Source organism: Oncorhynchus kisutch, linkage group LG10 (assembly GCF_002021735.2).
Source record: "Oncorhynchus kisutch isolate 150728-3 linkage group LG10, Okis_V2, whole genome shotgun sequence".
Classification (NCBI taxonomy): Eukaryota; Metazoa; Chordata; class Actinopteri; order Salmoniformes; family Salmonidae; genus Oncorhynchus; species Oncorhynchus kisutch.
The window spans coordinates 57,502,692-57,530,071 of NC_034183.2; the positions used below are offsets into that span (position 1 = coordinate 57,502,692).

At 43.7% G+C, this 27,380-nt stretch overlaps 1 protein-coding gene across 2 annotated transcripts in view; it reads left to right on the forward strand.

Moving 5' to 3' along the window:
• Positions 1–9,090: 9,090 nt before the first annotated feature.
• Positions 9,091–27,380, forward strand: part of LOC109898514 (sphingosine 1-phosphate receptor 2-like) — a 32,457-nt gene continuing 14,167 nt past the window's right edge. Inside the window, exon 1 of one of the 2 annotated variants that reach the window (XM_031834207.1) lies at positions 9,091–9,711. The gene's annotated coding sequence lies outside the window, so the exon portion shown is untranslated. Of the gene's footprint in view, positions 9,712–25,425; positions 25,628–27,380 lie in introns of those variants that run through there. The other variant, XM_031834209.1, reaches the window with a different exon arrangement.

Genomic DNA, 27,380 nt, shown 5'->3' on the forward strand with positions numbered 1-27,380 from the left:
GACCCTGATCCTTGTTATCTGATGACCCCAACATTGACCCCTGCAGTCAACCAGCCAATCCTGCCCGGAGAGAATCGAAGATAAGGAAGTGGAGAGGGGAGAGATGTGTGTGTTTGACACGTGTCGGGGCAAACACTCTTTTGTAAACACACTTATATAAACAAATCCTGCATGCAGTCATCCCTGTCACATATGCACAAAGTGAGAAAGACACACACACACACACACACACACACACACACACTGATCCTCTGCTCTATCTCTCAGGTAAACAACCCAGCAGTGTGCGTGCAATCTCCTAGAAGGGATATTCTAATAGGTAAAATAATCTATTTACACTCTACTGACCCACTTCTTTCAACTCCTCTGCATCCATCCATCCTTCCTCTATTTCCTTACCCTATTTTCACCTTTTCCCCCCACTCCCTCAGCTCCCCCATTCTCACACATCATTTACTATCCTCCAAAACACCACCCTCCACCCTCTCCTTCCCAAAATCTTCAGGGTAGCAACAGTCTGCATGAGTGCATTTGGGAGCCCAAGCGTTTCTTTCTTCGGGTGTCCTGCTGAGCTGTGCCAACGCTGTGAAACATCTGTGCTCCAATTTCTTTCTCTTTTATCTGAGTCCGCATGTACAGTTGAAGTCGGAAGTTCACATACACTTAGGTTGGAGTCATTAAAACTCGTTTTTCAACCACTCCACAAATTTCTTGTTAACAAACTATAGTTTTGGCAAGTCGGTTAGGACATCTACTTTGTACGTGACAAAAGTAATTTTTCCAACAATTGTTTACAGACAGATTATTTCACTTATAATTCACTGTATCACAATTGCAGTGGGTCAGACGTTTACATACACTAAGTTGACTGTGCCTTGAAACAGCTTGGAAAATTCCAGAACATAATGCCATGGCTTTAGAAGCTTCTGATAGGCTAATTGTCGTAATTTTTGTGAATTGGAGGTGTACCTGTGGATGTATTTCATGGCCTACCTTCAAACTCAGTGCCTCTTTGCTTGACATCATTGGAACATCAAAAGAAATTAGCCAAGACCTCAGAAAAATGATTGTAGACCTCCACAAGTCTGGTTCATCCTTGGGAGCAATTTCCAAACGCCTGAAGGTACCACATTCATCTGTACAAACAATAGTACTCAAGTATAAACATCATGGGACCACGCAGCCGTTATACCACTCAGGAATGAGACACGTTCTGTCTCCTAGAGATGAATGTACTTTGGTGCGAAAAGTGCAAATCAACCTTGTGAAGATGCTGGAGGAAACAGGTACAAAGGTATCTTTATCCACAGTAAAACAAATCCTATATCGACATAACCTGAAAGGCCGCTCAGCAAGGAAGGAGCCACTGCTCCAAAACCGCCATAGCAAAAAAAAGACTACGGTTTGCAACTGCACATGGGGACAAAGATCATAATTTTTGGAGAAATGTCCTCTGATCTGATGAAACAAAAATAGAACTGTTTGGCCATAATGACCATGGTTATGTTTGGAGGAAAAAGGGGGAGGCTGAAATAAATAATTCTCTCAACTATTATTCTGACATTTCACATTCTTAAAATGAAGGTAGGTGATCCTAACTGACCTAAGACAGGGCATTTTTACTCAGGAATTGTGAAAAACCGAGTTTAAATGTATTTGGCTAAGGTGTATGTAAAGTTCCCACTTCAACTGTAGCTGTCTCTAAGACTGTCCATCCTGTTAATAGGCTACATACTGTATGTCAACCTATGGGTCCAGATGTTGCACAGCTGGAGCGGGAGAACATGAAAAACACTATTCAGTGGCAATCAAACACACACCCACCCACACGTGCACAAACACACACACACACGGGGGAGAGAAAGGCACACCGCCATAACCATTGATCTAAACCTGCGAGTATATTAAGCATTTGAACTCACACACAGGTCAAATAATTAGCTGGAAATGTCAGTGTCGGGTTTCTCTACCAATGACAAGGGGAGACGCTGATGGCTGCCATGTGGTTTCAGATTTTGCCCTTGTCCTCTCTGATGCTTCAGAATATAATAGAGCCCTATCCATGACTGTCACCTCTCACACTTAACTGACTCCTAAACTCAGTCTGTTGTTCCTGTTTATCTGTGCCTGCTGACTTGAGAAGTTGAGGAGGACGGGTGAAAATGACTGGGGAAATACATCTGTTATTATTCCAGTTGTCAGGAATTATTTGTTTACATCTCGCACGTAAGTAACGCCCTGGACCAGAGCTGGCTAGTAGATAGCTGACAAGCTCAGGTGTGTATAGTGTCACCCCAATTAAAAACATGGCTTGCCTTTTGGTAGTTAATTTAATAACTCTAATGTGAAACATGCTTGCTATAGCATCCTTAGCTGGCCTTGAAAATGTTAATCAGTTCTTCATTAAAATCTCCAGAATCGCACATGCCTACAGTATGAGAGTTTATTTAATCCTTTGATTGGATGGGAAGAATGTCTATTGCTACTGCAAGATATCTGATTGGTTATCTGTTAATTTGTCCTATGTGGTATGCCATACTTATAGGCTGTCTATTGACGTTGTTTACAAAAAAATGTAAACAGAGCTGGGTGTGTTTTCTAGAGGAGGACTAAAAATAGCCGTCCTCACATGAGGGGATTAGACTTATTTCAGAACAGTGTTTTTAAACAAATATTTCTCATAGATGTATCTAAAAATGTTAAATGTTTCCAATGACCAGCCTCCTCCGCTATGTACATTTACTTATGTTTCAACCAGACACACACAGAGAAGGAGAATCTAAGCTGACTGACAAGAGGTGTATGACAGCACAAATGACAGGTCCTGTTTTGGAAAACATTATCCCTGAGTTATCATGTTCATAGAGCCTAGTTTAGTAATGAATGTGCGGATGAGAATGTGTTTTCCTACAGGTACTTCAGCAAGGCTCTGTAAACACAGGGCCTAAGCTCCAGGAAGCTCCAAAACCCATGCCCCCCAACCCCTACCTCATGTCCCTCATCTCCCAATCCCCATGTCCATACCGTCCCTCACCATGGAGCGCTCTGGACCTCCCTGCCCTCCTCATTTCTTTCTCCACCCTGTCAGAGGGAGTGAGGTGATGGCAGAGTCACACACACTGAAATGGAACATAATAGATATGACCCAATACAACAGTAGAGTAACCAACACACAGACCCACAACAACACATCCACACACTCACACACATGAATAAAGTGGAACAGTCTATTGAGTCCAGGCTATAATAATCAAGGTAACTCTATACTCCTGTGAGAGATTCCTGGGCAGAAGGGGTGGAGCCCTTTAACATTGACTACACACTGAGATCCACTGCACCACGGAAACATCTCACTCATACCCACAGAGTGCTCTGCTAGGAAAATAAATAGACAGATCATATACGTTGAGAGAGACCTCACACAGCCACACAGAGAGAAAATACAAAGACACACAGAGAAAACACTAACAAAGGACACACAGGCGGCAAACAGAAGATGGCTACAACAAGGCCTGGCAGTTATAAAATATGTCTAATAATAATGTGGCTGTAATGAAATCTGGTGTTATAAGTGACTTCACATGGCTTCATGTACACATCATGTACACAACTAACAAAAGCACATACGGTTTCATTTGTATGGGGAGAAACAAAGCGCCCTCCATGTGGTGTGGACAATGAGGTGAACCTCACCCCACAACGAAGAGATCAAATGTTTCTAACAACTACAAGTCTACTGTGTAGGTAAGAGAACGCTAGATGCTCAGGTTAGAGATAAGAGGGGAAGTTAACACTTGAGGTATTTATGGAGGAGGGGGAGCAGGGGGACCTGTTTTACCACATAACCTGTGAACAGCAGACAGACAGAGACAGAGAGAGAGACATGTGGCATGACCAACACTTAAGCCACTAATGGGTGATTTGGAGAAAGGAGAAGATCAGCAGATGTCCAACCGACAATGTTTACTCTGTCTGTTAAGGGGTATGGGGGGAACAAAAACACCTGGCAATGACACACACACACACACACACACACACACACACACACACACACACACACACACACACACCTCCTCCACAACCAGCAGCACACACAGCCTGCTGTCTTTATTTTTCTTATTTAAGCTTTATTTAACTAGGCAAGTCAGTTAAGAACAAATTCTTATTTATATTGACGGCCTACCCCGGCCAAACTCTCCCCTAACCCGGACGACGCTTGGCCAATTGTGCGCCGCGCTATGGGACTCCCGATCACGGCCGGTTGTGATACAGCCGGGATCAAACCCGGGTCTGTAGTGACACCTCTAGCACTCGTGCCTTAGACTGCTGCGCCACTCGGTCCCATTGCTCCATTGATTGAATCACACAGCACCTCAGGATACTTACTGTTGGTTAATGGCACAGGTTTTAGTGATTTTTCAGAGTGGCTGGAAGCAGCTGTAGCTGAGGCCTCTGACTGGGATGCCTGTTCATCTACAGTAACACTATTGATTTGAACATCCAGAACTCATATTGACAATTCTCAGAACATGCCCTATGCTGTATTCATAAAATAGAGTGTAGAATATGGCGCTGAACCACGATCACATGCAAGCATGCAAAGCCCCTTCAGTTGTGTCCTGTTCTCTCATATTCTGACTGTTTGCAGCACTACCCTAGTACCAAGGTAGAACCAAAAATAGGAGTATTGTATGTAGTATAACTGTTTTGTGGTAAAGCATATTTGCGCTAGAAAAGTTACTGGTGAACCTAAACTAAAATGAGAACCATGAGCTAAGGCAAAAATTACCCTGCACCCCTTCTGTCTCAATCATCAGTTGAGAAAAGTGTCACTCTGGAGACGGTGACAAAAGTGTCGCAGAACCAAAATAATTCCCACATCATTTGACCTGAATGTGAACACTCAGAGTATCATTATTCATGTCATTGTGACCATCAGGTCTCATTGTATCACAAGAATGGATTACAGATGCACATGACTTAAGGAACATTCACAGTGCTCAAAATATAAAGTCTAACTTTGGGTACTTTGGAGCATCTGTGGCAGAAAGAGGAAGGCTTTTGTCCAGGCTTTGTGGAGCTGCTCTCTGACTTCAGAAGAGGAAGTGATGTAAGAGATCCTTCCCCTGCATTACATCGCTATTTCAAATCAAAACAAGGTAATATTAACAGGAATACACAGTGGATTTCACCCAGCAATCCTCATGCAGAAAAGAACAGTAACAGAATATTTTCTTAGTATTGTCTCGCCTGCTCTTTGTGCAGACCAGTTTAACCCGAATTGAAATTCCCATGCACGATGTTGACAACATCCTTGCATCTGTAAACACCGTAGAAAATAGGTTCAATGTATATAATTTAGCCATGGAAAGTCCCCTTTCACTGAAATAGAGCATGCGAACAGTTACGCTTGACTGCTGTGATGACTTCCCTAGTGAAGGCTAGCCAGCATCTAAAAGTAGAAACAAAGGAAATTCAGATCCTCAGATCCTCTAATACCACTCTGCCTTGTTGGGTCTGAGAGGAGGAATGGAGATGAGTTGAAGAGTCACAATATCTGCTCTTACTCAATGGGGCATTTTGCTTGCTAGTTTTAAATATGCTAACTCCATTAATTAAGGCCTAATGAATTCATTTCAATTGACTGATTTCCTTATATAAACTAACTCAGTAAAATTGTTGGATGTTGCATTTATATTTTTGTTCAGTATACAGTTGAAGTCGGATGTTTACATACAGTTCACCTTAGCCAAATACATGTAAACTCAGTTTTCACCATTCCTGACATTTAATCCAAGTAAAAATGCCCTGTTTTAGGTCAGCTAGATCACCACTTTATTTTAAGAATGTGAAATGTCAGAATAATAGTTGAGAGAATGATTTATTTCAGCTTTTATTTCTTTCATCACATTCCCAGTGGGTCAGAAGTTTACATACACTCAATTGGTATTTGGTAGCATTGCCTTTAAATTGTTTAACTTGGGTCAAACATTTTGGGTAGCCTTCCACAAGCTTTCGACAATAAGTTGGGTGAATTTTGGCCCATTCCTCGTGTAACTGAGTCAGGTTTGTAGGCCTCCTTGCTCGCACATACTTTTTCAGTTCTGCCCACAAATGTTCTATAGGATTGAGGTCAGGGCTTTGTGATGGCCACTCCAATACCTTGACTTTGTTGTCCTTAAGCCATTTTGCCACAACTTTGGAAGTATGCTTGGGGTCATTGTCCATTTGGAAGACCCATTTGCGACCAAGCTTTAACTTCCTGACTGATGTCTTGAGATGTTGCTTCAACATATCCACATCATTTTCTTTTCTCATGATGCCATCTATTTTGTGAAGTGCACCAGTCCCTCCTGCAGCAAAGCACCCCCACAACATGATGCTGCCACCCCTGTGCTTAACAGTTGGGATGGTGTTCTTTGGCTTGCAAGCCCCCTCCTTTTTCCTCCAAACTTAATGATGGTCATTATGGCCAAACAGTTATATTTTTGTTTCATCAGATCAGAGGACATTTCTCCAAAAAGTACAATCTTTGTCCCCATGTGCAGTTGCAAACCGTAGTGTTTTTTTTGCTATGGCGGTTTTGGAGCAGTGGCTTCTTCCTTGCTGAGCGGCCTTTCAGGTTATGTCGATATAGGACTCGTTTTACTGTGGATAAAGATACCTTTGTACCTGTTTCCTCCAGCATCTTCACAGGGTTGATTTGCACTTTTCGCACCAAAGTACATTCATCTCTAGGAGACAGAACGTGTCTCATTCCTGAGTGGTATAACGGCTGCGTGGTCCCATGATGTTTATACTTGAGTACTATTGTTTGTACAGATGAATGTGGTACCTTCAGGCGTTTGGAAATTGCTCCCAATGATGAACCAGACTTGTGGAGGTCTACAATTTATTTTTCTGAGGTCTTGGCTGATTTCTTTTAATTTTCCCATAATGTCAAGCAAAGAGGCACTCAGTTTGAAGGTAGGCCTTGAAATACATACACAGGTACACCTCCAATTGACTCAAATGATGTCAATTAGCCTATCAGAAGCTTTCTAAGCCATGACATCATTTTCTGGAATTTTCCAAGCTGTTTCAAGGCACAGTCAACTTAGTGTATGTAAACTTCTGACCCACTGCAATTGTGATACAGTGAATTATAATAATTTGTCTGTAAACAATTGTTGGAAAAATTACTTGTGTCATGCACAAAGTAGATGTCCTAACCGACTTGCCAAAACTATAGTTTGTTAACAAGTGGTTAAGTGGTTGAAAAACGTGTTTTAATGACTCCAACCTAAGTGTATGTAAACTTCCGACTTCAACTGTATATATTTTAATAACTTGCACATAAAATACCTTAAAATAGTATGTGTTTTTCTGAGAGGTATTCAAAATAGTTTCAAATGTGATTTGTTTTTCTGAGACCTATATTTGAATATCAAAGGAAATAATTGCCTGTAGTTGATTTTCTATATCTGACTACTGTTGGACTACCTCAAGTATTTGAAAAGTTGGTATTTTCTAGTAAACTACAAAATACAACTTTTTCTGCCCAGGTCTGCTTGCTAGGCATTACGAGAAATGGTTTTGGTTCTCTAAATGACTGTCTGTCTCTCGCTCTCTCTCTCACTTTCACATAACTACATAGGTCTAGAGACAAGTCAGGTAACCACAGACTGCGTCACAACAATCCATGTTCACTTACCAGAAAGACACTTTATATTTACATTTATTTTGTCATTTAGCAGACATTCTTATCCAAAGTGACTTTCAGGAGAAATTAGGATTGAGCTTTGCTCAAGGGCACATCAACAGATGTTTCACCATGCTGGGGCCGTAATAACAGCTGCCAGATGTGGGGAGTCTCAAGATTCCAGTCACATTCTCACAGACAATGGAATGCTTGTGAGTAGCCCCAACAGGAAGTGAGGTCAGGGCTCTTGACCACTCCCTTGAGCTAAGTTGGGGGTTCCTCTCTCCTCTGTGAGGCTCTGCTGGGCACTCTCTCTCAAACATCTTGTCCCATCATAAACTCCCTGACAATGTGCAGTCAGTCCATAATGAGTGCTTGCTAGACATCCAGCTTACTCTCGGTCCATTCAAACTGCCAACTCTTAAGTGGAGGACGTCATTGACATGGAGGTACGAAAAGTATTGGCACCTTAGAGGGTAGGTATGCCCACATGTTGAATAACCTTTCTCAGTTTCCAGAGAAACAGAACGTTTACTTTGAGTTTCTTTTTGATTTCTCCCAAATATACAGTGTGTTTCTATTCAAGATAATTTCACAATTTCCCCAACTTCTGAGAGAACACCTCCCATGCAGCTGGTGGAGGAGGAGAGGTGGAAGGAAGAAAGGTAGGAAGGATGACTACAGTTGGTGGGTGGGGGGGGTTGCCCAATCACTGCCTGTCTCCTCTTACTATGCAGTTCTATTCACTCTCAACTCACTCACCAACACAGGGAGAGAAAGCAGACAGTTTATGGACTATATGTTTAATCTGTGGGAGTTTCATTGCCTAGTTTCATTTGCCACCAAGATGTGTGTAATGTGTCATGTGGTCTCTGGTCTGCCGTATACGACACCATTACATTGATGTCACTCTTCATCACCTTACAGTAGCTAGGCTAGACTTCTGGCTTGATAATGGCTGACAGAACATGCCCATACTCACCTCTCGCCTACCTTCTTGACTGACAGCAGACCAAATGCCGTGATGTATTGATTCAAAACAAAAACAAGAATGAGTCAACATGTACAACTGACTCAATGCATATTTACATGTTTTGCCATGAGACATATCAAAGTGGAAATGCAAATGCATTTCCCCCCAAAAACCTTCCCTTAGAGTAAAATCTAATAAAAATAAATGTACGGGAAACACTGAAATTCTTCAGTATATGAATAGGCTGTATGCCAGAGACAGTATTTCTAGTACTGTAGTCAGTCAGAAGACTCCTGCGATTTCAGGCTAGTTTAGATTTGGAGGAGCACTGGACTCACGTTCATCCAGGGAGCGCGAGGGCTCCGGAAGTGAGGTGGTGGAAGATTAAAGACTAAAACATCTGGACATCATTTGTCTACTGGACAGAGAAAAACTCACAATGGAAATGCCATCTGATATCCTGTAAGTCTAATTAGTGACTATGAATAAAGGTAGAGGGTTTATCTGAACATTATAAGTGAAAACCATTAGCCGAAAAACGGGACTAGTGTTCATATTCTGTAGTAGGACGTTTCGACAGTGGTTTTGAATTGGGAAATATGTGTGTGACCGGCGCGTAATGTGCGCGCGCCTCCCTGTTGTTCCATAGCCTGTGGAGCTGTTCTCAGAGTTAGAGAAGGAACAACCACACGGGCACTGGGAATAGAGCAACAAAGGAGAAAGTATGAGCCTAACGAGAAGTCTCAGGCATTGTCTTTAAAGTATTTTGTATTGGGAATCATTCAGTCTTCGCAGTATATCATTTTTTTGAGACAGTAGTTCCAGCTATGGATGTATCTATGACCAGACGAGCAACACTGTCCAGTCGTCATCTGAACTTTTGATTGTCCTCATTTACCCTCGACCCAGAAGAAGACATCGCTCACAAATCAAGTGAACTTTTGGAAATGCATTTGATTTGGAGATAGGTAGCCACATGATACAACTTTTGTCGACAACAACCACAACTACATCGGCCTACTTTGGTTTTGCTGCACCCGCCGACTTCGCACATGGGGTAAGTGGTTTCATGTGTAGACCTACCAGCCAAATTGTACAATTGTGGCAAGTGTACACTCTAAACGTGCCGTTTGTTGAAAAACCAAGACACTATCAATCAATGAACAATGTGCAGCGAGTCTGCAACACGAGGGCGGTTATGAACTTCGCCCACTTTGGGAAGATATAGCTTATTATTTTATATTAACCTACCCAAAGACCAATTGCACGTATTTAGTGGCAACCACTGACGTCTAATCACACAGGATTGTTTAAGTAACCTTAATGACAGCATGAATGATTACCAGGATGCAGTCAAACGTGTTGAGAGGTTATCAGTATATAACGTAAAAGGAAACCACACACAAATTCTGAGAGAAGCGTATGGGTGTCTTGGGTGATACCTTATCAGTGTTCCTCAAGGTTGTACATTATATGGTTAATCAAACAACCAGAAAATGATCCGTCAATAAATGTATTGTTTTCATTCGCTTGAGAATAACAGATGTTTTGGAACGTTGTGTTTAATGAGTAACATGATCCATTAAATATTAACAAGCCACGGTGCCCGCTGCTGGCGGATCCACTACTGCTCTATGTGTATTGTAGTTTGTCGAGGGGGGTGGTGCTGTGGTCCCCTGGCTTTAGCTTCGCAGGGGGCTTCTATACGTCTTGTAGCGGTTCCGAGACCCGCTGTTCCCCCCTCGGGTGTTGTCAAGGTCCGCTCATCCGTCACTGTAAAGGACGCATTGTCCTGAAAGGATGTTTTAATAAAACAAAAGGCTCCATTATACCATCTCACCGGAGCGGAGGTGCTTGGTGGGCGGATCGCGGGATCGGGGACCCCAGCGCCTGGTGGATTAAACCTGATTTCCATTCGAACATGTTTTCAAGTGTTCCAAAATGACTTAAGGCTAATATATATATTTTTAGCAACACTGTTCAGTTTTATCTTAAAAGATAAAGAAACAGTTCATAATTATATTGTAAAAGCCCTGACCTTCTTGCTGCACACTTTCACAAACCATTACATTAGGCTAACCTATCTGTCATATTGTACATGTATTATATGCTGAGGTCTTAACTGACTACAAAATCAAATCAACGTTTATTTGTCACATGCTTTGTAAACGACAGGTGTATTCTACGGGCCCTTTCCAACAATGAAGAGAGAAACATTTCAAAATGATAGGAAAAAATGATAACACAAGGACAAAATAGACAAGTTATCGTACCAGGACTGAGTCGAGGTGCAGGGGTACGAGGTAATTGAGGTAGATATGTATTATAGGTAGTTGTGAAGTGACTAGGCAACAGGATAGATAATAAACAGTAGCAGCAGCGTGTGTGATGAGTCAGAAGAGAGTGGAAAAAGGTTCAATGTAGATATTTGTTTAAATATTTAGCCGTCTTGGGCGTAGAAGCTGTTTTGGTTCCGGACTTGGTGCATCGGTACTGCTTGCCGGGCGGTAGCAGAGAGAACAGTCTATGACTTGGGTGGCTGGAGTCTTTGACAGTTTTTAGGGCCTTCGTCAGACACTGCTTGACATTACAGTTCAGCGTGTTGAATATGTGGATTAAGATGTGTGGAACAGGATATGTCATAATTGTCTGGGTTGTATGGATTTAGGTGACTGCTGTGTTGTGTGTTTATGACCTTTCTGCACCTTGGCCAAGATGAATGAAATAGTGTTTGTTAGGGGCACAGTTTTGGGTCACACTGACAATGAAAACCATAATGCACCCTGCATGTTTCTGCTCTTTGAAAGAATAGCATTATGCAAAAACACCTTACACAGACACACCCACACAGAATGAGGGTGTCGGTAATCTATTCATGGTAAGAGAAACACCAAGATAAGCTGATAAGGAGGAGGAACTAGTGTTTCATTACCTGATAAAAACACCCATCCATCATTCTCTCGCTCTCTCTCTCTCGCTCTCTCTCTCCTCAGCTCTCTCTCTCCTCAGCTCTCCCCCTCTCTCTCTCGCTCGCTCGCTCTCTCTATCTCTCCTCAGCTCTATCTCTCCTCAGCTCTATCTCTCCTCAGCTCTCTCTCTCTCTCTCTCGCTCTATCTCTCCTCAGCTCTCTCTCTCCTCAGCTCTCCCCTCTCTCTCTCTCTCTCTCTCTCTCTCTCTCTCTTTCTCTCTCTCTCTCTTTCTTTCTTTTTTCAGTGTGCTGGTCATTAAGCCTCCCTAAAATGTTAAAAGCTCCTGATGACATTAGCTCATGCTTAACCAATGGCAACAGAGTGCAAAACTAACTGAATGCTCTGATGCACATGGGAACCACGACAGACAAAAAGCCCCAAATAAAGACGAGCAAACATTTCTCCATTATAACATAATTTGAGAGGGGTGGTGGGTGGGAGAGGGACATACACTGAGTGTACGAAACATTATGAACACCTGCTCTTTCCATGACATCGACTGACCAGGTGAATCCAGGTGAAAGCTTTGATCCCTTATTGATGTCACTTGTTAAATGGCACTTCAATCAGTGTAGATGAAGGGGAGGAGACAGGTTAAAGAACGATTTTTCAGCCTTGAGACAGTTGAGACATGAATTGTGTATGTGTGCCATTCAGAGGGTGAATGGGCAAGACAAAATATTGAAGTGCCTTTGAACAGGGTATGGTAGTAGGTGCCAGACACACTGGTTTGTGTCAAGAACGACAACACTGATGGGTTTTTAAGGCTCAACAGTTTCCTGTGTGTATCAAGAATGGTCCACCACCCAAAGGACATCCAGCCAACTTGACACAACTGTGGGAAGCAGTGGAGTCAACATGGGCCAGCATCCTTGTGGAACGCTTTCGACACCTTGTAGAGTCCATGCCCCGACGAATTGAGGCTGATCTGAGGGTAAAGGTGGGGAAGTGTTCTTAATGTTTGGTATACTCAGTGTATGTAGGTGGAGAATAATATCAGGTGTGAGATGAGGATGTTGTGGTGGTGCTGTGGGTTGTTTCGGGTGTGGATGGGACGCCTGTGCTAGAGGGAGGAGGGGGGGCTGGCCGACAGGCTGGAGATAGATATAACCTGATCCAGGCGACTGGCCGTCTGCTTTGGGACCATGTGACCTCACGGCTCATTACACTAGAACAAAACCCGCCACGCCGCAGCCACCACTGACCTCTGCCAACCCTCTTCACACACGTTCACTTCACACACTCTCATCTCTGGCCCAAGTGACAGAGTCCTGGAGTGCTGCTGTTAACAGCTCCAACACACCAACAGTCAACCATCCACACAGTGTAACCAGGCAGACATGACAGCAGCATCCACACAGTGTAACCAGGCAGACATGACAGCAGCAACCGCACAGTGTAACCAGGCAGACATGACAGCAGCAACCGCACAGTGTAACCAGGCAGACATGTCAGCAGCAACCGCACAGTGTAACCAGGCAGACATGACAGCAGCAACCACACAGTGTAACCAGGCAGACATGACAGCAGCAACCACACAGTGTAACCAGGCAGACATGACAGCAGCAACCACACAGTGTAACCAGGCAGACTTACTGTTAAAGACCCCGTGAGCCCCAGGGTCACCAAAGCCTACTGAATGGAGGAAGACTGCGAGGAGAAGTAGCGCGTGAGAAATGCAAGTGAAATCAATGGACAAATAAATAAACCACTGTTGAAAGTAAACAGATGGATAAATACATTTCTGATAATTCAGCAGTGGGAACTGGATGTGTGGGATTATTTCTAGGCCAGGTCGGAAGCCGGGTCACATGGGGGTTAAAGTCGGAGGGAGATGTGGGTGGGGTCGTCCCTAAAGGATGCTCATGTTTCAGCTCCAATCCTGGGAGAGCGAGGCCGCTAATACGAAGCAGTGAGAAGGCTTTATCCTAAGGGACGCTGAAGCCTCTTGTTGTCTACTACACACAACCACTTTACTTTAGTCAGCCATTTCTAATGGGTACGAACATCGGAAAGATCAGAGAAGGGAACAACGGGTGCAACAACGTTCTGGCTTGTACAGGCAGGGTTCAAAGGAAACAGTCACGTGTCAATCCCCTACTTACAGATAAGAGCTGCAGCACTGACTAACAATGTATCCTACAACCAATGTGTGTAATGCCTTTACAGGGGTGGATCCCCAAATAAATGTATCCTACAACCAATGTGTGTAATGCCTTTACAGGGGTGGATCCCCAAATAAATGTATAAAGTGATCAAAACAAATGTAGTTAGTGCAATATTCTAGATAAAAGGATAAGTAGCATATCATTTATAAATGTGTGCATGCTCTTCTCCTTCGGGAAAACATCAGCTGACTCAAAGGGGGTGTGGCGGGTATTAAAACACTTCTGCGCTACCTGCCGTGAGGATCAGTGGAGGCTGCTTAGGGGAGGACGGCTCATAATAATGGCCGGAATTGGAGCGAATGGAATGGCAACAAACACATGGAATCACCATGTGTTTGATGTATTTGAAACCATTCCCCTCCAGCCATTACGATTGCATCCTTCCCAATTAAGGTACCACCAACCCTCCTGGTAATCGAGGAGGGGAGCAGCCTTCTTCCTTCGCCTACTAACGAATTGACACTCGACTACTTATCGGTTTTACCGGGTCACGGAGCAGAGAGGAAGGAGAAGTCAATGAGAGGACGGTCTTTTGCCCAAATGAGAATCTCCGCTAGCCTGAAAAACACTTTTCCTGGGTGTGGCAGCTGTAGCAAAATAAGTGCCTTCTGTTCGCAGGCTGCAGAAGTACAAGCTGCAACAAACAGCTGACAGCATGTAGCTTTCTGATACACAGCCAAGAACTGGGAGTGTCTCCGATCAGGAAATATATGGCCTGCTCTGCTTTTTTCCCCCCATTCCCAACATCTTACACAGACACATGAAACTATATCAAAACATAATATGTCTAACTCAGACGTGCCCTCGGGAATACTTTATAAATATTTAGTTGAGCAGACATTTGGAGGAGGAAAAGGTTTGGTGTATTTCAGTCCAGGATGATGTTTAAACTCCTTAAGCAAATCCAACAGCTTTAAAAGGTCCTGTACATCTCCTGTCTTCTCTAGTCACTTAACCATAAAAGTATCCATGGCTACGCACCCTAATACCCTCACCAACATACCAGCATGCCTGACTTATCATTAAAGGGATTTGGTTCAAATCATCCTTCACAGTTGTGATAAAGGCATGTCTGTATCATACAGTATTGTTAACTTGGACCACCCATATACTTAGAGAAACCTTCTGCCAGTCTAAGTAATTAGGCTAAGAAAGGTTATTGGATTGCAGTATTGGATCTTTCATCCATGGCACATGAAACCGTAACAAACCACCTCAACATTTTCATTTTGGCTTTGTGGCTTTCGAAGAAGGCGACAACACTTTGAAAACTGTACAGTGTACGAACACTATTCTACTGTGATTTACATTAGGGAGGGAGTATGGTTAATCAATGTGGTCAGATAGTGGATTCTTGGTGTCTGGTCAAACCCAGCCAGTGGTCATGTCTCAGTGATGTTGGAGCAGGTACACATGGAGATGTGTGGTTTGGACTCCCCCACCCCACCCTCCTCATCCCTCCATTCTGGCAGCCATTGTAATTCTGAGCTGGCTTTGTTTGTGCAGCTGGAAGAAAAGCTGGGCTTCTTCAACCCCCCACAGGGAAAAGGAGGGAGACAAGGAGTTGGAGTCAGGCCCCTCAGATTAAGGTTCTTCGAGCAGTGTTGGACCCGCTTACTGAGACTTAGAACTCTGAAAGAAGGTCTGTTCCATTAACAACATATTGATACATCTCTAATGTGTGATTATGAATAAAGATGGATGTGGCAGACTAACAGACTCTGTATTGGCTGGCCTACTTCCTCTCATTATTAACAGACTGACATACTGAAATGGGATTTTAAGTGAACTGCACAAATTAAAACACACCACGAGTAACTGAACTGGATTGAGGTCATGCAACAGTTCAGAATGCTTTATAGGAGTTGGCAGATCAATTGGAAATGGACGATGTTTGTCTCAACCAAACGTGACAACAGGTCAAATGTTGTAACTATTGTGAGATCTTCTCTCTGCTCCCGGTCAAAGTCAAGTAGCCGTTCTCTCACTGCCCTCAACCATACCCCCACAGCATGACAGAGTACTTTCAGACCTGCTCATAATATTATACCATGCATACACAAATGTATACACATACAACTGTTCCATCAAGGGACTTTTAGAGAGGTTGCAAGGCAGCGAAATAGTTGTAGCATGGCCCAAAATCCCCCAAACTCACAAATCTTTTCAGCTGTTATTGTGACTGCTGTATACATACCACCTCAGGCCAATCAAAATAATAAACTGGCGCTTAACAAACTGTACAAGGCTATAAACAAGCAGGAAACCCTACACCCAGCGGCCGCCTTTCTGGTTTCCGGCGATTTTAATTCGACATCACTAAGACACACGATGGCCCACTTCCATCAACACGTCTCCAACGCCACTAGGGGAGAAAGTCCTAGACCACTGCTATTCTACCCATAAGCAAGCATACAATGTCCTCCCTCGTCTGCCATTCGGCAAATCAGATCATGACTCCGTACTCTTGCTTCCTGTTTACAAGCGGAAGCTGAAACAGGAAGTACCCGTGATTTGCTCTGTTGATAAATGGTCACCAGAATCAGAAGATATGCTTCAGGACTGCTTTGCTAGCCCTGGTTGGAATGTGTTCTGAGACTCCACCGATTAACGTCGATGATCTTACCACCTCCGTCAATGGCTTCATTAGAAAATGCATCAGCAACGTTGTACCCACAGTCAGGGTTCGCTGCTTCCTCAATTAAAAGCCCTGGATTAACACTGGGGTTGGCGCTACCACACACAGCGCTATCGCAGACAACCCTGATGCTACGGCCAAAGACGGGCAACCCTGATGCTACGGGCCAAAGACGGGCAACCCTGATGCTACGGGCCAAAGACGGGCAACCCTGATGCTACGGGCCAAAGACGGGCAACCCTGATGCTACGGGCCAAAGACGGGCAACCCTGATGCTACGGGCCAAAGACGGGCAACCCTGATGCTAGGGGCCAAAGACGGGCAACCCTGATGCTAGGGGCCAAAGACGGGCAACCCTGATGCTACGGGCCAAAGACGGGCAACCCTGATGCTACGGGCCAAAGACGGGCAACCCTGATGCTACGGGCCACAGACCGGAATATGTACAAGAAGGCCCGCAAGAGTCGAACGAGCAAAATGACAATATAGGAATAAGGTGGAATTATATTACATGGGCTCTGACGCCCGCCGCATGTGGCAGGGGCTACAGTCTATGACGGATTACAAAGGAAGACCCAACAGTGATCTGCTCAACAATGTCTTTCTACCAGATGAACTCAATGCATGTTATGCACGCTTTGACAACAACAACATTGACCCGGGTGTGAGGGCCGTCACCGACCCAGAGGACTGGTGGATCTCACTCTCTGAAGCCGACGTGAGAAGGGTCCACGGGCCCTGAAGTCCACGGGCCCTGACGGTATTCCAGGGTTTGTTCTCAGAGCATGCTCAGAAGAGCTGGCAGGCATATTCACAGTCATTTTCAATCTCTCTTTGTCCCAGCCTGTAATTCCCCACATTTTAATCATCCCTCTTCCTAAGAACTCTAAGGCTTCATGCTACAATGATTACCGCACTGTAGCACTCACTTCTGTAATCATTTGAGAGGCTTGTTATGGCACACATTAACTCCACCTTCCTAGACCCACTCCAATTGGCATCCTGCCCCATCAGATCCATAGATGACTCGATCTCAATTGCTCTCCACACTGCCCTCCCCCACCTAGATAAGAGGAATACCTATGTGAGAATGCGGTTCATTGACTACAGCTCAGCGTTCAACACTATTATCCTCTACAAACTCGTCACCAAGCTTAGGACTCTGGGTCTGAACACCTCTCTGCAACTGGATCCTGGACTTTCTGATGGGCCGACCCCAGGTGGTGAGAATAGGCAACATCACCTCCATCACGCTGACCCTTCACTCAGGGGTCCCACAGGGGTGTATGCTTAGTCCCCTCCTGTATTCCCGGTTCAGCCATGACTGTGCGGTCACGCATGACTCCAACACCATTATCAGTTTGCTGATGACACGATGGTGGTAGGTCTGATGACTGCCGACGATGCGTCAGCATACAGGGAGGAGACAGTGACTTGAGAGTGTGGTGTTTGAGCAACAATCTCTCCCTCAATGTCAGCAAGACCAAGGAGCTCATCGTGTACTACAGGAAATAGGAGGCAGGGTTGACCACGCCTCCATCCATATCGACAGGCCGGCAGTGGAGCAGGTAGACAGCTTTAAGTTCCTCAATGTCCAAATCACTAAAGACTTAAAATGGTCCAAACAGGTCCACAGTCGTGAAGAAGGCTCAACCTCGCCTCTGCCCCCTCAGGAGGTTTGAAAAAGTTTGGCATGGGCCCTCATCCTCAAAATGTTCTACAGGTGTACCATTGAGAGCATATTGAATGGCTGCATCACCGCTTGGTATAGTAATAGCACCATCCTCGATCGCATGGCACTACAGAGGGTTGTGCGGACAGCCTATTACATTACTGGCTCCGAGCTCCCTGCCATCCAGAACCTCTATATTAGGAAGTGTGAAAAGAAAGCCTGGAAAATCATCAAAGATCCCAACCTCCGAAGTCATAGACAATTGATAAGGGTATTTATATGCTTAAAGGTAATGATTAAAGAATTCCACCCTGAAACGTAACTATTAGTTTATGTAGCATGTATAATGAATCATTAAAGTACTAAACGTAAGTCCAATAAGGTTCGGTAGAGACATGTGAGGGAGAGAAATGTGTGAGTGTGTGTGTGACTAAGGAGTTACCGAGAACAATTGAACTATGCATGACCCGACCTGGCTAGAACTCTGAGAAACTTACGATAGGACAGGGAGTCCTTTCAAGGTTCCTCTAATCTCGGGGGAATGGAACTGTCGGCTTGGTAGTGATAAACAATGGATACAACTCACCTACTGTTTGTATATATGTGCGTAGGATATCTACTGTTTGTGTGGAGGTATGTGCGTAAGTAGGGAGTGAATTATAAAATGGACGTCTTTGTATAATGGTCTTCAGAGCGCTCTCATTAATAAACTGTATGAACCTTTTGCATAAGCTGAGTCTTTGCCTAATTATCATTAAACCCAGGGTCTTACAAACCTCGGGGATTGGTCAAAGCTTATTGATTGTTAGTTATTATCATTGGGATTGAAGATTATCATGACAACAATTTTCTCAGCTGCCGCACGACATGAGGTACTGGAGTATCAAGTCTGACACCAACAAGCTCTTGAACAGCTTCTATGCCCAAGCAATACGACTGATAAATAGCTAACAAAATAGCTACACGGACCGAGTTTAACTTGTATCTTTATTTACCTTTTATTTCAGTATTTGCACTGTCTATGCACACTCACAGGGCCCTTCACACCCACTGTCACTCGAACACACACACACACACAAACACTCACTCTATCATTCGCTCACTCACACATAATATGCACATACATTTATACTGACTCTACACACCCGCACACCCACTCACATGCAAGCTGCTCCGACTCTGTTTATCTTGTATCCTAGTCACCTTATCCCTATACATATCTACCTGCATCACTCCAGTATCCCTGCACATGTAAATATGGTATTGGAATGGACTTGTAAAAATATTTGCTGTATTAAGAATGCTTGCTTACTTACGTTATTGTGTATTTCATATTTATTATTCTTCTAGTAATAAATTGTTAGTGATTATTGCATTGTTGGGCTTTGAGTTAACAAGAAAGGCATTTCACTGTACTTGTGCCTTGAAACTGAACCTCTTGGGTTGTTTCCGTACAGCTCACTGTGCCTCTGTATGTGGTCTGCTTTTACCATGTACTGTAACTGTATGTTACATGAGTACTTCAGTTTGTGTCCCGTCTCAGGGGGGATTGGCTCTCTTTTTATGTCAGTGCTCGGGAGGTCTTTGGATGTCGAAATATCCTCGTTGTTTTTCAGGAGACACATTGGCTAGCTCTTGTTATTTTTTTAAAGAAAATGTCATCCTGTCTAAAACTTTGTTGAATGTTTGTAGAGTGTTCTCTCACTAGGCAACCATGTATTTTTCTGACGTCAAAGCTCCGGATACAGGTCTGTATTAATAAAATATGGAAGGTCTCAATGCAGCATCTAAATAGAGGCTGAAAGCAATCAGAACTGTGTTGTGCCCCTCTGTTCGCACCTATAGATGCTACCATATATTTTTTTAATACATTTCACATCTCTTTCATTCGCACCATCCCCCTCGCCTCCATTGTGGCCTCCCAGCTCTCTGTCCCGTGACAGTCTGCTGTTATTGATGCATAGAAAGACCACAGGAACATCAGAGGAACAAGCATGCAGTTTGTAGTGTCACAGTCACTGCTTGCTCCCTCACCACCAATTTGTGTACACACACATAAACACAATTAATATTGCACACACATACAGAGATGCCTCAAAGCATTTGGAATCCGCTTCTATAGTGCTTACATTCATTAACATGATGCATACACACACATGCAAGATCACATGCATGCTGATGCTGTGCGCTATCCCAAACCCTCATTACACACAATATCCTAGCCAGGCAATAGAATAGAACCGGAGTAGGGTTGGAGTCCAAGTTCTAGCATCATGTCAGAATAGGAGCAGGGAGCCGGGACAAAGAAAAGGTGAATGTGCATTCAAAGCCTATTCCTTTAGGAATACCTCACTGTGTTAAACAACAACATGGAGATGTGTGAGAATAGCAGCACTGCTGAAACCTGAAACTAGCACACCTCATCCTCCCTTGAGCTCAGCTGTTAGTTCCAGATCTGACCCATAATGGAACACATTGTTCCAAACTGAAGGGTTCTGATCCAGACCAACCGGTTATGTTCAGGTCCAACAGCAGAACAGAGCTCCTTGTCCCCCCCCACCCATTGCTCTGAGCGGGCCAGGATACTGGTTCGAGACTGACTTGGCCTGCTGAAACTCTACTGAGCCTTGCGCTCGCATTCATTTCAGTTTCAGAGCTGGATGGAGACAAGCAGACCTCCGGGCTGAGTGTAAATATTCCGAGCCTTGCCTCTGTGGTTTACCAGTAATGTGACTAGTGTGTACGTGTCTTAGTGCCGTGAGAACATTAGCATGCCGTTAGCTTTCACCACCACGCTTCCTTTGTGACACTAACCACGTTTCCGTCCACAGTTTTTATGCAAGCAAAGTCATACCTTTTATAAAAATAAATCACGACAGCTATGATGGAAACAAAGTGTAGGTACATTTAACAAAAAAATGCAGACAGATCATTTGTTCCTTTGACATGGTGGGATCTTTTTGTGTCTGTAAAATGTATTATGCGAGAAATAGAGGTGGAAACACCTTTTTATGTGCAAATATTGATATAATAACCATCATATCGAAGTAAACTCTGAGTCACGCAATGATATGGTGTGTGGTCCTCCCATTACGACTCAGGAAATCATTCCGTTTATTAGGCTACAGATGAAATAAGGTATGGCAAACTTCACAGGATGGTGAAAGTGCATGGTGATCTTGATGCTCCTTTCCAATAAATATCGAGGGTCTTATTCTGGTGACATGATTGATGATCGATGCTTGACTGCCGTTTGACAAGTACAAATATTCTCTCTCTTGTCCATAATCTCATCATGTAGGCTACCCTACCCTCACTGTATCTGGGAGCTGTTGGCCAGAGTCCACGTGCCAAGACTAGAGTAGGAACATTTGCTATTTAACAAAACATTTTGTGACAAAACTAGCGGTAGAGTTGAAAAATGTAATGGAAACCCATTTAACTGTTTTGTTTTTTGCTTGTACCAAATAAAAATCGAATGTCATCGCACTGCTTTTTTTATCCGCGACAAGTCCGTTTGGTTGAAACACGCTACTGGTGAGAAAATTCACATATTTTCTTTATGCTGATGTTAGACTATTCGCATGAACATCTGTCACCAATTGGATGGAAACCTACGGTAGTTACTGTGATCTCTTGAGCAACGTAGAACTGCTCAGGTTGTTGCGAACTTTTCATGTGAAATGAGTGTTGGTAAGATGTGGGGTTAAAATAGCTCAGGGCGTCCAATTGAAACAGTTTCTGCATGGTGCTGCTGGTAAGACTCAAGAACGGGCTCAAACCAGAGAGTGGTTCCTTTTAAATAGAATATGGAGTAATGAGGCCTTAATACGGAACTATAAGAACATGTCTGCTCCAGATGTGTTCTAAATCAACCCTTCCTGGTGGGAGTTTTAATCACCTCTTCGTGCCCTTGTGCTTTGATCTCTGTGGTAAGTGGTAAAGTATACCAGAGGAGGAGGGGGAACACAGAGGGAAATGTGGTCCCTTTAAATCAGGATGCCGGATGAAAGAGAGATATGCAGAATAGTGGGACAGGGGTTGACAGGAATGGTCTGAGGGTGAATGTATTACAGTAATTGCCTCAAAGGCGCCACCCCCTCTGATGCCTGGCCCCTCCCGTTGGGCAGATTGGGGGGGCTGTCGATCATGTGGGTTACCAATCGCTGCCGGGGGGCTCCTCTGCACAATGCCCCATCTTCACTTGTCCCTTTGTTCCGAGGGAGCGAGCGAAAGCGTGAACGAATGCCTGGCATGATGCACACACCCAGTGAAAGTCAACATTGCTTCTTGACCGAACTGTGCAGACAGAAATTAGACCCCCAAAAGAGGCTGTGCTCAAACTGTCATCTGCTGATGAGGGGAAGGTTAATCCCTAATTACAAGATTACCCGTCATTCAGTGTTTTAAAAAAATAATAAAAAAATTACACTTCCTAAATAATCTGCCAGCTTCAGCAAGATTTTAACAAGCCTCCCAGAATGATGAAATCCCCACACCATACGACAAAGGGGGAGAGGAAGACACGTTCTGTCTTTGAAGCTAAAAAAAAACGTGTGCCTTTCCAGGGAAGTAGTCAGCATCTCTGCAAATTTAGAGTTCTGTAACAAAAAACAGAAGGGGGTGTCTAGTCATAGTATGTAAGAAAATGTATTTCTGCATCAGTAGAAGTTATGCCTGTCTGACTATGTACTACTATAGCTACGCAGTGATAACGCATTCATGTAAATATTGATTCAATGATCATTACTGGACTAATATTTCACTACAACTAATCTAAACAATACGTCCCAGTGAAGAGCCAGAGGAATGTGAATGTGTATGTCTGGGTCCTGGTTTGGCAAGTTTACACAAAGCAAGCAACAAAGACATTTTTTGAGCATGTTTTTTTTCATCTTTCTCTGAATGTGCATTAAGTTCCCCTGTGGAATTCCTCTTAAAGCTTAAAACTGAGATATTGCAGGCTTCCATCTCATATCTCTGGTCCGTCCAGCCTCTCTACAATACAAGTCACAGAGTGACACAGAAACAGCCTCCCCCCCCCCCCCCCCCCCTTTTTCTCCCCTTTCTGTTTTTTCTTAATTTAGCTGCCTGCTGGTCATATGAACAGTGCAAGTCTCTCAACGACAGAGCCTCTTCTCTCTTGAGCCTGAGTTTCACTCCCCCACAATCAGTCAGCCCACGTTGTAGCCAGCTCCACAAGGCCCAGTGCTACTGAACTGTATGTCAAAGGTCAAATCACAGACAGACCAAGTGATTCACTCTCACTCTACTGTCCAAAGTCCAGAGACTGCTCGTGGAGATTTCACCATAGCCATTTCCTTTGTTTAGGAAATTGAGCTCTAAACATTTGGGAATATCAGTGTCAAAGTGGTATGCATATAGATAAGATTATGCTGGTGTGTCTTCGCGAGTGATAGTATTGTTCTTTTGGCATTTTGTAGCTGTCTGTGTATATCTCTGTCTGGTCCGCTAGCACACGTGTGTTGTTGTGTCGTTTCAGTTTTGCGTCTGTGTTTTTTTCTCATGGTGTGGCTTTCAGCCCTGTCTGCATGGCTGAGGGGTTGTGGGTGTTATCAGCCTGCCTGTCAACACTGAGCCTATCTAGAGGAGAGAACACCAGACAGGAAGAAGGCCAGGGGAGGTTCACTGAAATCTCTCACTCACTCACAGATCATCACTGATACCAACAACCGACCTCATGACTGTTACCCTGAAGACTTACCCTGGGTTAATGCAGCAGTTAGTGTTATTTCATTTACGCCTCACAATTGGGTTGTTAATGTTGTATGTATTTTCCATATAGAACCCCCCCCCCCCCCCCCCCCCCCCGAGATAAAAACCCTTCTGTTTGTGACTGCAGATGGAACTCAAAGACCGATCTATCTATACAGTGACCGCGGTTAGGGTTTAGGATGAGTCCTGCTCGTGTCTCTTCTGCTCTGTGTTATTTGGATAGTCCATCTGTACATGCTCTACGGAGGATCATACTATCTGTTGATAAGCGACTGCTTGCTAGGGTTAGGTTTAGGATAAGGGCTAGGGTTAGGTTTAGGATAAGGGCTAGGGTTAGGTTTAGAATAAGGGCTAGGGTTAGGTTTAGAATAAGGGCTAGGGTTAGGGTTAGAATAAGGGCTAGGGTTAGGGTTAGAATAAGGGCTAGGGTTAGGGTTAGAATAAGGGCTAGGGTTAGGGTTAGAATAAAGGTTAGGGTTAGAATAAGGGTTAGGGTTAGAATAAGGGCTAGGGTTAAGGTTAGTAGATAGTTGAAATGTTAATGATTGTCTGTAGAGCATCTACAGATAGACTATCCAAATAGTGTTTCTGCCCCCTTTGCCCCTGGTCCTGCTGGTTCTGTGAACTTGAATGCTCTGCCTCTGCTTCTGCCTTGCTCTGGGAACTGACTGGGGGTGATCAATGCTGCAGTGATGGCTGTGAAATCACTTCATGTCATGGATGGAGCCCTGGGGCTCAGGGATGTGGATAGAGAGCAGAGACACACTGCTGCCACCTGCTATCAACAGCAAATTCAGTCCCACTATAGCCTGACTGTGAACCATCGGGTTCTTGATCACCTCCTTAACCAAGGCCCTTCTCCCCCCGGTTGCTCGGAAAGGTTCCAAACGTCTTCCTTTTAAGAATGATGGTGGCCACTGTGTTCTTGGGGACCTTCAATGCTGCATAAATGTTTTGGTACCCTTCCCCAGATCTGTGCCTCGACACAATCCTGTCTCGTAGCTCTACGGACAATTCCTTCGATCTCATGGCTTCTTGTTTTTTTCTCTGACATGCCTTTCCAAATCATGTCCAATCAATTGAATTTACCACAGGTGGACTCCAATCAAGTTGTAGAAACATCTCAAGGATGATCAATGGAAACAGGAAACACCTGAGCTCAATTTCGAGTCTCATAGCAAAGGGTCTGAATACTTATGCAAATCAGGTATTTCTGTTTTTGCTGAGGAACTGTGTTTATTTCGTCCATTTTAGAATAAGGCTGTAACGTGACAACATGTGGAAAAAGTCAAGGAGTCTGAATACTTTCCAAAGGCACTGTATGTTGTACATCTGTTATCATGTATGTTTCAAGCCCCATTGCTTCTTGACTTTATACACTGCATTGTGTCACGGTCCTGCTGAAGATGTAAATCTCTCTTCCTTCCTGCACTGACATCTTTAATGCTCCATCTCACTGCATTTGTGTTGATCCCTTCGAGACACTATGGCACTTGGCGTCAAGAGTGAGAACCTGTGGTCAGGGACCGGGGTGGGGGAGGAGGCGTTAAGGGGAGGGAGTGCAGAATGGAACAATCCTCCTGACAGCTAGCAGAGCTCTCAACGAGTATGCTCACAACACCATTAGACTGGCCAAAAATGGAACCCGACAAGGCAACCAATGACAGAAGAGAGCGGTCCTACCCAGCGTGGGACTATGATGGATAATGATAACCCATAACCCTCTGGCTGCTCTAAAAGTCTGAGAGAGATTAGCTAGGAGGAGGAAAGAGATTACTCTACCACAGAGGTAAGATTGCATCTGTCTGGTGCTTTGATGATAACACAACAGCTTTAATGTGATAGAGAGGTAGTGTGAAGTAGAGGTCATCTCAGATCTGGAAATGTAGATCCAAATCGAATTGGTTTTGTGATATTCCCATCTGACATTTTTTGCAAAATCAATACCCCATCCGATTCGGATCCGAGGTGGACCAGATATGACCCAAAATATGTCAGAGAATCGGATCCAAATTGGGTCAGGTCTGTATCGGATGCAAATGGAGCCGAAAGATTAAAAGAATGCAGCTTTATTACTGCGCATGCCGGCAGAATGTCTTTGACTTCACAGGCAGGCAGTGAACATTAACACTCAGCGTCATTCTGACCATTTGATATTTCAATTGTTTAAATATTCCAGAATAAATAATGAATTGCTAAATTAATGCATTTATTATGTTAAAATATCTCATAAGAAACATCAGGACACCAAATGCAAATTATAATCAGTCAGAAAATGTATTTCTTGATCCAGAAGCATGTAGACTGTAAATACAAAAACAAAATGATAGTGTATTTTCTGACTGTAAGACAAGTTGCCTGCCCACTAGGCCCATCCAAACTAGACCTAAACTATATTGAAACTACACCTATAATAATTATTATTATGAACACAACACAGCAGCATGGGGATGGGTATTTTCATTAACAAAGAAACAAGGAGTTGACCAAATAGTGCTTATTCTATATGATCCTACAGAGGTCCATTCTGTGTTTTTAGTGTTTGTTTTACATCTAGCCTACAGGAACATACACTAATGAAAATGTTATGTTCTTTCAAGTATTTACATTTTGTATGGTTACCGAACACCTTCATAAACACAACCATATTACATTGGCACGAAGGGGGGTTCTATGAGGCCAGGCTTTTCTAGTTCAATGGATTTATTAGACTGGTGGCTATTGGTACTCCTAGAGGCCCCGCTATTCTACTGTTAAATATGATATGGTCATTTTGACCGTCATGGCGCTTTTAGGATGAGATGCTCAAAAGTGTCTTTTGTGACATTTGCCTGTGAGTACTGCTAGAGTGTAAAATACACAGGTGTAAGTCAGGTGTAAGGTTCATATTGAAATGATAAAACTGAAATGTTAATGTTTCACATGCATTTTCTGTTGTATGCCTACATCTAAAATAATTGAGTTGTGGTCCACACTCTACAGCCTAGTATTTTCATAAATGACATCCCTAATTAAAATTGTCGACACAAGAAGGGAATGGATTTGTGGCAAAAACGCACTATAGGCGCGTCCCCCTCTCCAGAATAAGCGCTCTGTTTCCCGTTAATTTGTGTGCATTCATTGTTTCATTATGTGACTTTGTTTTTTAGGTTTATATATTTAGCTTGAACATGCGTAGAAGTACCTGGCCTGTGCGCAAATGTAGGTCTATAAAAGTTACCATTTGGGAATGTCTGACAGTAGGCCATTTCTGATTGTCTTAACTTGCCACAACTTATGAGCTGCGGAGCTTCTCACTTCTTCATCACCTCACACAGAAAGCCAACAGAGTGTTGTACATTCATTGGGACTGACCATAGTTCCTCACTATATTATAATTTTTTTCCCAACACTCTCCTTCTTGAGCTTAAGTAACCTCGGTGTGAAATAGCAACATATTGCTGATCCCAGTGGCGGATTTAGGTATAGGCAACATGGGCAGCCGCCGGAGCGGCACTTGGGTGGCCGCGCATAAAAATTAGGAATGGTGACATTTGCGTGAT